Source organism: Crotalus tigris, unplaced genomic scaffold, assembly GCF_016545835.1.
Source record: "Crotalus tigris isolate CLP2741 ecotype Arizona unplaced genomic scaffold, ASM1654583v1 scf7180000017576.4783729, whole genome shotgun sequence".
In the NCBI taxonomy this organism is placed as follows: domain Eukaryota; kingdom Metazoa; phylum Chordata; class Lepidosauria; order Squamata; family Viperidae; genus Crotalus; species Crotalus tigris.
The window spans coordinates 4,530,486-4,541,353 of NW_024096487.1; the positions used below are offsets into that span (position 1 = coordinate 4,530,486).

The 10,868-nt window shown below is 40.4% G+C and overlaps 1 non-coding gene across 1 annotated transcript; it reads right to left on the bottom strand.

Moving 5' to 3' along the window:
• Positions 1-8,265: 8,265 nt before the first annotated feature.
• On the bottom strand, positions 8,266-8,380 carry LOC120315685. Its single transcript, XR_005558747.1, has one exon. It is a non-coding gene; the product is annotated as a U5 spliceosomal RNA (small nuclear RNA).
• Between the last annotated feature and the right edge of the window lie 2,488 nt (positions 8,381-10,868).

The following is a 10,868-nucleotide window of genomic DNA, read 5'->3' on the forward strand; positions in this document are numbered from 1 at the left end:
AGGTCATCTAGTCCAACACCTTGCTCAGGCAGGAAACCCTATACCATTTCAGACAAATGGCTGTCCAGACTCTTCTTAAAAACTTCCAGTGTTGGAGCATTCACATCTTTTGGAGGCAGGTTGTTCCACTGGTTTGCAAGGCAAACAGATTAAGAAGCCAAGCTGACTCACCACAGGGGTGCTTGCAGCTTGGAGAAGTGTGGTTCCTGGAGATTGCCTTAGCCTGCCAGCGCTGAGACACTGGAGGTGAGCTCAGAAAAGGGAGCCCCTTCTCAATCCTTGCAGCAAGAGGCATGGACAAAGTTCCTGGGCTGAAACGATGGCGAAGATAGGCCGGCTTTCAGAATTTGACACAGCTCACCCAGAACGCTGGAGCTCATATGTGGCCCGGGTGGAGAACTACCTCCGGGTGAATCAAATTCATGAAGATGACCTCAAAGCTGTCACGCTGCTGTGTGTGTGTGGGCAAGAGACCTTCGAGATTGTGGAGAATCTGGTCGCCTCAGCACCACTGGAATCAATTACCTACACAGAATTGGATGCTTCGAGAGCATTTTGAACCCAAGCTCAACCCATTGGGAGACTTCCTGGACACAAACCAGATTGGAATGTCTTTGTCTGAAAGAAGCAGATGTCACCCAATGAGCGTGAGCCGTTATAAAGTTGGTATGGAAAAGAGCATCATCCCTTTACCTATAGGAATGAACAAAAGATGTATTTTCCAGAAGTAGCAGCCACAGTATGTATGCAAATGATCTTTCTGATTAAAATATATTTTTTGTTATGAAACCATTTCTATTGAGTTATCTATCTGACTTGATTTAAAAGAAGGCGTTTTTTAACTTAGAGTCAGAATAGTAAAGGGATGATGTTCTTTTCCATACCATCTTTATAATGGCTCAGGCTCTGAGTTAAAAATGCCTTCTTTTAAATCAAGTCAGATAGATAACTCAATAGAAATGGTTTCATAACAAAAAATATATTTTAATTAGAAAGATCACTTGCATACATACTGTGGCTGCTACTTTTGGAAAATACTTCTGCATACTGTGGTAGCTACTTCTGCTACTTTTGTCCATTCCTATAGGTAAAGGGATGATGCTCTCTTCCATACCATCTTTATAATGGCGCAGGCTCATGGAGTGACATCTGATGGCCCATGCTTCTTTCAGACAAAGACATTCCATTCTGGCTTGTGTCCAGGAAGTCTCCCACTGACCCATTAACTGCCAGATATTCTAACATACTGATTCATGCTCTCTAGTTAGGGTTACATAGAGCTATACAAGGTTACATAGAGCTATACAGTTCAGAGTAAGCTTCTTATTCAATGAAATATTTTCAAGGAAAAAAACCAAAAAGGTCAGTTGCCTTTTGGAAAAGCACCTTTGAGACAACCATGTCCTGGATGACTGAGAATCTCCATTGTTGTTGTTGTTGTTAATTGCGAAGTCGTGTCTGACCCATCGTGACCCCATGGACAACATTCCTCCAGGTCTTCCTATCCTCTACCATCTTCTGAAGTCCATTTAAGTTCACACCTACTGCTTCAGTGACTCCATCCAGCCATCTCATTCTCTGTCATCCCCTTCTTCTATTGCCCTCAATCTTTCCTAGCATTAGGCTCTTCTCCAGTGAGTCCTTCCTTCTCATTAGGTGGCCAAAGTATTTGAGTTTCAACTTCAGGATCTGGCCTTCTAAAGAGCAGTCGGGGGTTGATCTCTCCTAGGACTGAGCGGTTTGAACGCCTTGCAGTCCAAGGGACTCGCAGGAGTCTTCTCCAGCACCATAGTTCAAAGGCCTCAATTCTTTGGCGCTCAGCCTTTCTTATGGTCCAACTTTCACAGTCATACATTGCAACTGGGAAAACCATGGCCTGGACTATACGCACTTTTGTTGGCAGGGTGATGTCTCTGCTTTTTAGTATGCTGTCTAGATTTGCCATAGCTTTCCTCCCCAGGAGCAAGCGTCTTTTAATTTCTTGGCTGCAGTCCCCATCTGAGGTGATCTTGGAGCCCAGAAAAATAACATCTGTCACTACCTCCATTTCTTCCCCATCTATTTGCCAGGAATTGAGAGGGCCGGATGCCATGATTTTGGTTTTCTTAATGTTGAGTTTCAAGCCTACTTTTGCACTCTCCTTCTTCACCCGCATCAAGAGGCTCTTTAGTTCCTCTTCACTTTCTGCCATTAGAGTGGTATCATCTACATATCTTAGGTTGTTGATATTTCTCCCGGCAATCTTAATTCCAACTTTTGATTCATCTAGCCCTGCCTTTCTCATGATGTGCTCTGCAAATAAGTTAAATAGGCAGGGCGACAGTATACAGCCTTGCCGGACTCCTTTTCCAATTTTGAACCAATCAGTGGTTCCGTGTCCAGGTCTCACTGTTGCTTCTTGACCCGCATATAAGTTTCTCAAGAGACAAATGAGATGGTCTGGTACTCCCATCTCTTTAAGAACTTGCCACAATTTGTTGTGATCCACACAATCAAAGGTTTTAGCATAGTCAATGAAGCAGAAGTAGATGTTTTTCTGGAACTCCCTAGCTTTCTCCATGATCCAGCGTATGTTGGCAATTTGATCTCTAGTTCCTCTGCCTCTTCGAAATCCTGCCTGTACTTCTGGTAGTTCTCGATCCACATACTGTTGGAATCTAGCTTGTAGGATTTTAAGCATAACTTTACTAGCATGTGAAATGAGTGCAATGGTGCGATAGTTTGAACATTCTTTGGCATTGCCTTTCTTTGGAATTGGAATGTAAACTGACCTTTTCCAATCCTGTGGACACTGTTGAGTTTTCCAAATTTGCTGGCAAATTGAGTGTAGCACTTTTACTGCATTGTCTTTTAAGATTTTGAATAGCTCAGCTGGAATACTGTCACTTCCACTAGCTTTGTTGTTGCTCAGATTTTCTAAGGCCCATTTCACTTCACATTCTAGGATGTCTGGTTCGAGGTCAGTGACCATCTCATTGTGGTTATCTGGGACGTTAAGCTCATTCTTGTATAGTTCTTTTGTGTAGTTTTGCCATCTCTTCTTAATCTCCTCTGCCTCTGTTAGGTCTCTGCCATTTTGGTCCTTTATCATGTCCATCTTTGCATGAAATGTTCCCTTCATATCTCCAATTTTCTTGAAGAGATCTCTGGTCCTCCCTATTCTGTTGTTTTCTTCTATTTCTTTGCACTGTTCATTTAAGAAGGCATTCTTATCTCTTCTAGCTATTCTCTGGAATTCTGCATTCAATTGGGTGTATCTTTCTCTTTCTCCTTTGCCTTTCGCTTCCCTTCTTTCCTCAGCTATTTGCAAAGCTTCCTCAGACAGCCATTTTGCTTTCTTGCGTTTCTTTTTCTTTGGGATGGTTTTAGTTGCTACCTCTTGTACAATGTTGCGAACTTCCATCCATAGTTCTTCAGGCACTCTGTCTATCAGATCCAGTTCCTTAAATCTATTTGTCACCTCTACTGTATATTCATCAGGAATATGATTTAGTTCATACCTGAGTGGCCTAGTGCTTTTCCTACTTTTTTCAATTTAAGCCTAAATTTTGCAACGAGAAGCTCATGATCTGAGCCACAGTCAGCTCCTGGTCTTGTTTTTACGGACTGTATAGAGCTTCTCCATCTTTGGCTGCAGAGCACATAGTCAATCTGATTTCTATGTTGACCGTCTGGTGATGTACATGTGTAGAGCTGTCTCTTGGGTTGTTGGAAAAGAGTGTTTGTTATGACCATCGTATTCTCTTGACAAAATTCTATCAGCCTGTGCCCTGCTTCATTTTGTACTCCAAGGCCAAACTTGCCTGTTATTCTGGTTATCTTTTGGCTTCCTACCTTAGCATTCTAATCCCCCATCAATACTATTATTATTATTATTATTATTATTATAGGACATCATTTTTTGGTGTTAATTCTATAAGGTGCTATAGGGCTTCATAGAACCGGTCAATTTCATCCTCTTCAGCACCAGTGGTTGGGGTATAGATTTGGACTATTGTGATATTGAATGGTTTGCCTTGGATTCGAATTGAGATCATTCTGTCATTTTGGGGATTGTATCCCAGTATTGCTTTTCCTGTTCTTTTATTGACTGTGAAGGCGACTCCATTTCTTCTGAGGAATTCATGCCCAGAAAATCTCCATAGGGAATTGTAAAAATGAAAACTAAGAACATTTCAGCTGATCATTCAATTTTCACAGTTTTTATGGTAATTTGCTTAAAAATTCAAGAGACAGTTTATTTGAAGATCAGCTTATCCATAAGCCTATAGAGCAATACTAATAAGAATAATAGGCTATTGTACATTGCTACTGTAATCAATGCTAGTATATTATACCAAGAAATGGGGATGAGGTCCTTGTGAAATCCAGCCTATTATAAAACAAATAGGAGTCTTGAAATCCATAGGATATATGATTACAAATAGTACAATTCATGAAAATTATGATGTAAGAAAATGAGGTTCAACTCTGTCCTCTGGGGAGACAAGGGGCATCAGTGCATCCTTTAAATATTCCTAACAATAACCACATTCCTACTGGAATTACTCCTGGAATTTCAGGCGATGCTTCAGAGGAGTGAGTCTCAAGAGGGTGGCTGTGGTTACATGCAAAAGGAATAACAGAAAAGACTTCAAGGGAATTAGAGATGTTATATGAATATTGACTTACTGATGTCAGGCTACCAAGTACTTCAGGTAAGTTCTTCAAGAAAGATAAAAAACAAAATCCTGATTTTGCCTGACTTTGTTATGCTGTGTGGACCCTCTTATACCTTATTATTATGATTCATTTCATGCTTTCTGTTCTTTCAATTGTATATTTGAATATTGTATGCGATCCAGGGCTTTTTGTACCGAATGGCCACTACATCTGAGTCATACCCAGCACACTCGCAAATAAGAAGGAAATGCTCCAAAATAAATCCTCAAATTTGCATTTTGTTACTACATCCAGTTTTGGTCTCTACATTACAAAAAAGATGTTGAGACTTTAGGAAAAATGCAGAGAAGAGCAACTAAGAATAGACCTGGAGACTAAAACATATTAAGAATGGCTGCAGGACTTGGCTTTGGCCAATATCGTTCCATATTCTCAAAACTACAATATGTTTCGTGACTTACTTTTTTATCGCAATCATTAAGCAAAGCTTCCCCCATTGACTTTGCTTGTTGTAGGCTGGCTGGGCACATTGCAAGCCAGGATAACAAGACTGTGGGACACTGCAGCCATGATAAATGTGAGCCGGTTGCCAAGCACCTATATCCCAGTCAAAGTGCAACTATCATAACTTTGAGGATACGTCATAGGTCACGTTGTTCAGCATTGTCGTAACATGGACCCATGCCATGCAGGATTTTAAAGGTAATAACCAACCTAGCATTGCAACAGGAAGCAAACCAGAAGCCAGTGAAGTCCCAGTCCAGGACAGCCTCAAGACACAGTGAGAGGGCAGCGCAAGTATCACTTGGATCACCAGAGGTGGAGATATAAAGTTGAATATAATCAGTGTACTGATGACACATCAACATTCAACACATGGTGGCAAATGACCTCACCCAGCAGCTTTATGTAGATGTTAAAAAGGAGTGGAGAGAGTACTGAGCTCTGTGGCATGCCACAAAAGAGCAATTGTGTGCTGGACCTCTCCCTCCCTATCAGCACTGATTTGGATCAGCCTTGGAGAAAGGAGCCAAGCCAGTGCAATACTGTGCTGCCCAGCCCCAAACCCTGAGACTGGCCCAAAAGGATACCAAGGTTGATGTTATTAAAGGCTGACCAGAGGTTAAGGAGAACAAGGATGGTTGCACTGTCCCAATCCTGCTCCCACCATAGATCTGCTTTTTCTTTTCCTGGGCCTGAATCTTGACTGGAAGGGATCTAGATAATCTCCAAGATCCTCTGGAAATGCCAATCAATCACTTCTTTTACCACCTTCCTTAGAAAGGGAAGATGGGAAACTGGATGGAAATTATCCAGGCAGGTGGGATCAAGTGATGTTTTTCTAAGAAGGGAGCAAACCAGGGCCTCCTTAAAAGGCCCCAGAAATGTCCCCTCCTGCACTGAAGAATTTATCTCTGCTTCAATCCACCTGGCAGTCATCATCCTTGTGGCTTTTACAACCAGGCGGGTCAATGATCTAATTGACAGGTGGATGCACTAATAGCATTAAAGATCCTATCCACTTCATTGGGTCCAACAGGATCAAACTGTTCCCTGATAAATGGGCAAGATCTTCCCCCTGGATCTCACACGGACCTGCACCATGCTTGGGCTTCAAACTGGGAACAATTACTAGCAACTTTGTCTCTCAGTGAGATTGTGCTCTGAGGAATTTAGATATGCTTCTAGTGTAGGTGGGAAAAGATAAAAGGGTGCTTGTTCAGATGGAAGAGCATTCAGAATAGCACAAAATAAAAAAGGCTGCTTACCAGTCCACCTCCAGCACCCTAAAAAGGAAACAGAAGATAACTATTGTTGTATCACTCATGACTTCGCCAACTACACCATCACTACCATCTTTAATGTAACATGTATGAATTCCTTCATTGTCCATATATAGAATGTGTTCTTTCATACAACATGCAGTAATAGGGACCAAAAAGATGCACATGTATTAAACTATTATTGGAAATGCAGGTCAAAAGAGGCCAACATTTGACCATGTCTGCTCTGTTTCTGCTTAGAGAGGTTTTTGGTGAAGGAGGAAGAAGAATAAAAGGGATACTTTTTCAGATGGAAGAAGAATAGGAAGAAAAGGATGGCAGAAAATAAATAAAAGCTATTTACCTTTCCTGCACCTAGAAGACTACTAGCTACTTCCAAAAAGAGGTATAAAGTGTAACCCTTCTACTGTGATATGGCAATTTTATCTCAAATTCCAAAAATTTTGCTAGTCAGAAAAATATATCCAGAGGGGATTCATTCTTAGATTCTATTTCAAGATTTCTGTAAAGACCCACCCACTTTGCATTTTAAGAAGACAGAACTGTTGGAATATTTCTTCCAACAGGCATCCTTTATTAAGAGAAAATGGTTGCAGGTGTTCTAGACAGGACCTGGGGCCAAAGCTCTGTGGTTCAAGGTTTTTTTTTTATTATTATTGAATTTTTTTTTAAATTTTACAAAAACAAAACAACCCTTCCCCAAACCTCCCCAACCCTCCCATTCCCTCCCCCGACCTTCCCAGAGCTGAATATAGGCTTAATTGAAATTTCTTCAAAAAATCTTAAAAAAGATATAAACCATGAATAAATCTAAATACATTAATTGAACAAATTATAAAATAATTAACAATAATATATATATAAAAAAACATAAATACCAAAAGAAAAATACTTAAAAGGAAAAAGAATAAAGAAAAAGAAAAAACAAAAAGATTAAAGAAAGTATAATAAAAAATAAAATAAAAAAGAATAAAGTCTATAAAATATTTTAAATTTTAAATATAAGTTATTGAAAAACTAAATAATATTTTTTTTATATCCAACTTATATTGTATAAAATCTATCCATTTTTTCCATACCGCAAAATACTTCTCTTGCGATTGATCCTTCAAAAAAGCCGAAATCTTTGCCATTTCCGACAAATAAGAAACTTTAAAAAACCACTCTTGCAAAGTAGGCAAAGATTCCTTCTTCCAACATTGCCCTACTAACAACCTTGTGGCTGTAATTAAATTTAACATCAATGTGGTCTCTTTAGTATCACAAAAACAATTGTGCAGTAAATTTTACCCTCCTTCTAAAAATTCTTTGAATATTCCACCATATCTTAATCCAAAAAGCTTTTATATTTTTACACGACCACCAGATATGATAGTAAGTAGCATCCAAACATCCGCATCTCCAACATTTAGGATGTAAGTCAGGATACATGCGAGACATTTTTTGTGGATCAAGGTGCCATCTATAAAACATTTTGTAAAAATTCTCCCTTAAGTTTTGGGCTTGTGTAAATTTGACATTCTTCACCCAAATAATTTCCCAGGTATCTAGTAGAACTGGTTCACCAAAGAAATCCTTATAATATGAGATTTAAAGACCCTATCGACCTTTTTATTAAAAATTAAATAGGCATGCCATCCAAAAAGTAAATCCCAACCCTCCAAGAGGAGTATTTCTACATTTGTTAAATTAACCCAATCACTTATTAATGTTAAAACCACAGCCTCATAATACAATTTGAAATTCGGTACCTTGAGTCCACCTCTCTCGCGAATATCTTGTATAATTTTAAGTTTTACTCTTGGTTTTTTCCCTGCCCAGATAAATTTATTAATACCTTTCTGCCATTCATGAAAACTCATAAATGTTCCTCTCCACGGAAATCTTTAGTAAAAGGCGAAAGATTTATACGATCTGAAGAGAAACCAGAGTATGTGGTTCAAGGTTTTAAGGGGTCCCCAGCAGCCCCACCCACCCCACCACCTTTCCAGCAACAATACCAGGTGTTACATTTCCACCCCCTTTTTCCTCACTGCCAGTGGAAGGGAGACTTCAGAGAGAAGTAGATGAAAGCTGATGGTCCCATTGTTATGATTTAGTCCTTTTGGTGGTATACACATTTAATCCCTTTGAAGTTGTACCAAAGGAAGTGAGGGCCATAAAACCCCTTTGTTCACCCACCTTCCCCTTCATCATATGACAGAATCCAGAGAGGGCAGAAATGGGGTTTTCCATAGTCGATAACTAGAAATGAAATATAATTGGATTCTGACATCCTGCCCCCTTAAAAATAAGATAGATCCACCTGAAAGAAAACAAAACAGGTATACAAGTTAGTCTGTGTGAAACTTCTTTAATAGCTTCGGGGCTCTGACAAGACGTTTATGGACCCACTCGTTTTGTGAGGCAGGGAGGTGTTTCCATGCAACTAGGTACTGAGTCGCTCCATGATATCTCCTAGAGTCTAGGATTTCCTTTATTTCAAAGTGTTGTTCACCCTCCACCATGACTGGAGGTGGTGGGGGGGGATTTTTGGCCATAACAATGACTGGTGCTGTCTTTTCAGCAAGCTGCAATGAAAAATTGGGTTTATTTGCCTGAGATTTTTGGGCAGTTCTAATTCTACTGTTACTGGGTTTATGATTCTTTTTAACTGGAAAAGGCCCTATATATTTTGGTCCAAGTTTTTTACAGGGTTGTAGGGATTTTAGGTATTTTGTAGATAAGAACACAATTTCTCCTATAATGAATGGTGTAGGCTCAACCCTTTTTTTATTGGCTTGTGCTTTGTATGCCTGCCTAGCTTCATCTAGTGCTTTTCTAACTATTGGCCAGGTATTTTGTAATTGTTCCATCCATTCTTTCAGAGATGGGATCGCCGGTTCGTTTGGGGTTAATTCTGGCATGGGGTTGAAACTTTGGCCAGTAGCTATTTGAAAAGGAGTGCAACCTGTGCTGGAGTGGACTGCATTATTGTAAGCAACTTCTGCAAAAGGGAGTAGGTCTGTCCAATTGGACTGTTGGAAATTAAGAAAGCATCTTAAATATTGCTCAAGTATTGAGTGACAGCATTCTGTTTGTCTATCCCCTTGTGGATGATGGCTAGATGTCAGTCCCTGAGTGGTCCCTAAGAGAGATAAAAATTCCTTCCAAAATGCAGATGTAAATTGCACTCTCCTATCAGAGATGATGTGTTGGGGTGCCCCATGAAATCTGTAAATATGCTGGATGAAAAGTTTTGCTAAGGCTTTTGCGGTGGGAATATTTTGGCAAGGGATAAAGTTTGGAAAACAAGTCCGTGACCATCCAGACCACAGTATTCCCATTGCTTTCAGGTAATTCCACTATAAAATCCCTGGCTATTTCCCTCCAGGGGGCTGAGGGATTTGCCACTGTTTGTAACAGTCTGGGTGAGTTCCCTTGCAACCTCTTTGCAGTTGCACACTTTGGGCAGCTGGACACGTAACTTTCTATGTCCTTTTTTATGGATGGCCACCAAAATTGCCGTTTAATTAAGTATAATCTTTTTACAAATCCAAAATGCCCTGCTGATTTTGTGTCGTGGCAAAGCTGCATGAATGTGACTCTTTAGGTTGTTGGTATATATAACTTTATCCCCACCCAAGGCAGCCCATTTCTCATTGTGCACACATTTTTGTTTTTCTGGAACCATTCATCTGTTTCCAAACTTTTCCGTAATTCAATTCCAGTTTGGCTGCCCAGCTGTGGTTTCAATTTAGCTTGGGCTCTGGTGGTTACTGGTGCTGCCAGTTGTGATTCTACCATCATTGGTTTAGAGTCGGTGGCTTGCGTGCTGTTATATTGGGGCATGCGAGAAGTTCTTTTCCCCCGGCAAATGCTTGAGCGTAAATTGGAACTGGTGAAAATGCTGGGACCAGCGGTCTTGCTTGGGGTTGAGCTTCCTGGAAGTTTTCAGGGCTTCCAAATTTTTGTGGTTAGTCCACACCTGGAAGGGGATTTTGTTGCCTTCAAGGAACTGGTGCCATGTGAGTAATTACCAACCTATCCTGTATGCCTCTTTCTCCCATACGGGCCAGTGCTATTCAATTTCCGGGAGTTTCTTGGATGTATATGCACAGGGTTGCAATACTCCTTCATCATTTTCTTGTAATAGTACAGCCCCCACTGCAACATCACTTGCATCTGCCTGTATTACAAAGGACTTATCCATGTCTGGGTGCCTCAGTACTGGTTTGGCAGAGAAAAGTCTCTTTAATCTCTCAAATGCTGCTTGGCACTCCATTGTCCATGTTAGTGGTTGGCTAGGTTTTACTGAGGATGCTCCCTTCATTTTTAGTAAGTTCGTGAGGGGTAGGGCTAGCTGGGCAAATGAGGGGATGAATTGGAGGTAAAAGTTTGCGAAGCCCAGGAAACTTTGCAGTTGCTTTCTTGTGCGGGATG